This window comes from Penaeus vannamei, chromosome 27 (genome assembly GCF_042767895.1).
Source record: "Penaeus vannamei isolate JL-2024 chromosome 27, ASM4276789v1, whole genome shotgun sequence".
In the NCBI taxonomy this organism is placed as follows: domain Eukaryota; kingdom Metazoa; phylum Arthropoda; class Malacostraca; order Decapoda; family Penaeidae; genus Penaeus; species Penaeus vannamei.
In genome coordinates, this window is record NC_091575.1 from 10,269,639 (window position 1) to 10,272,138 (window position 2,500).

At 36.2% G+C, this 2,500-nt stretch overlaps 1 protein-coding gene across 5 annotated transcripts in view; it reads left to right on the top strand.

Annotated features, from left to right (window-relative positions):
• LOC113821596 (zinc finger protein rotund) overlaps positions 1 to 2,500 on the top strand; it is a 656,570-nt gene that overhangs the window by 464,416 nt on the left and 189,654 nt on the right. The window lies entirely within an intron of this gene.

The following is a 2,500-nucleotide window of genomic DNA, read 5'->3' on the forward strand; positions in this document are numbered from 1 at the left end:
TATATATATACACATATATATACATATATATACAGAGAGAAAGAGAGAGAGATACAGTATACTCTTATTTTTTCTTGTGCTTCCTCGTCTTCTTGCCTTCGATTGTCTCAGGGTGCCCGTAGCTCTTTTAAAAGCTCGTTATTCCTGGCGTTGAATGCTGATTCCTGTTTATGCATGGATTTCTCCTTCATTATAATTACGTATTCATTCTTCCTTCCCTTGCTTCTCCCGGTGTTCAGATGTTTTCGAGTAAGTGGCGCTCGTCTCGAAGTGCAAATTGGCCCGCAGAGACAATCAGCAACGCATACAAGCCATCGCGAAGTGTGAGTTGCTGCAACCGATGTATGATTACCGCTGCAGGAGAGCTTTGTCGTTCCCCCGAAAATTTATCTGTATGTAATTGTATTATTATCCGAGGATGTTGCAGCCCAAACGGCCGCCATTCCAGGGTGCCATCAATCACCAAATGGATAATGTCTCTTATTAGAAGTTCGTAAAGTGTACTTAAAGAATTTTTACGACGACCATTTGCATTGACAATGGGAGTTTTTATTGATTCAACCTCCGATAGTTATTTATATGTTAATTACATGCATATGTTGGTGAGAACCTACGGAACGCGAAGGCTCGGCCCACGTAGTCCTGTGGCGGCGTGTGGATTGCGGGACAACGAACTTCTTCCGTGACTTTCATCCATTTTTTTCCTTCTTTTTTTCCCCGCATCTTTTCTCTCTCTTGGTATGGCCGTCACTTTCCCCCTCCGGCTTCACCTATTCACGTAAACGTTTTAAAGTAAATAGTATGTCATAAGGATATGTTATGTCTCCTCTTTTTTATTTTTTTTTTATTTTTTATTTTTTTAATAACAGGTAGTGTTGGAATATCTCTTTTGAGTACATGTCAAAGGTGAGTAATAATGGGACTTAAGGGGGAGGAAGAAAGGGGGAGAAGAGGAGGAGGAGAGAAGGGGAGAGGAGGAAGAGGAGGAGAATCCCCTAAGGATAGGCGGACAACTTGAAGGACTCGCCGTCCGTAGCGTCGTGGCCGCACATCGACGGTGTCCTGGTGTCGCGGCGGCTGACTTTGGTAGGCCCGAATACCTGGACTAACCACGTGATCAGTAGACCGGATAATTCTTTAGGGATCACGTGCAGAACCAACCTTCTTCCCCTTTCCTTCTATCCCTCCCTCTTCCTCCATTTCCCTTCGTTTCTCCTTCCATCTCATCCACTACCTTCACCTCTCCCTCCCTTCTTCTTCCCACCTCATCCACCACCTCCTCCTTCCTTCCTCCTTCAACCTCCTCCAACACTCACCTCGCCTCTCCATCCCCCTTCAACGCCCCTCCCCTACCCCCCCTTCCTCCACCTCGGCCTCCGCGTCGATTCCACAAATATATGGGTTCCTCTTACGCAAAACTCACAGGATGGAACCCGTCGGTATTTGCCACAGGACAGGAGTTAAGGGGGGATGGAAGGATGTTCGTGTTAACGGGGGTGGGGGTGGGGTGGGGGGGAGGGGTTGGTGAGTTAGTCCTATTAGTTGTAAAGAGAGAGAAAAAATGGTAGTTATGGTGGGTTTCCTCTTTTGTCTCTGTGATTCACAAATTATCCCGTTGATTGCCATAGTTATTGTTGCAGTTTATTATTATCTGTTATTATCATTATGATAATGATAAAAGATAAATAAGTCATGATGATTGTTATGATTGTTAACATTACTGTTATGATCATTATTATTATAATCATTATCATTATAGTTGTCATTGTTTTTATTATTATCACTATTATTATAGTCATTATTATCATTATCATTGTTATTATCATCATTATTGTTGTCGTTGTTGTTGTTCTTGTTTTTATTATTATCATTATCATTATTATTGGTTAAAAATGGTAATAGATTATTATTATTAACATTATTATCACTTTACTGTTGGTATTGGTATTGTTTTTTTCTTCTGTATCTTATTATTATTATTATTATTATTATTATTATTATTATTTTTATCATTATTGTTATCATTATTATTATTATTGTTGTTTTGTTATTGTTGTTTTTATTATTATCATTGTTATTATTGTTTTTTACTTATCATTATTGTTAGTATTGTTATAGTTATTGTTATTATTATTATCATTATTGTTATTATTATTATTATTATTATTATTATTGTTGTTGTTATTATTATCATTGCTGATATGGTTATTATCATTGTCAATACTCTTTTTAACATTTTTGTTATTTTTGTTTATTATTATTGACACTGTTATTGTTATTATTATTATTATTATTACTATTATTACTATTAATTTTTGTTGATATTACTAATATTATTGTTGATATTGCTGTTGTTTTTACTATCAGTTAGTTGTTATCGCTGCTATTGTGATTAATATTTTTATTGTTGTTATTGCTGTATTGATATAGTTATTGATATTTTTATTGTTATAATTTCTATTGTTATTTTCATTGTTGTCATCATCGTAATTATGGTTAT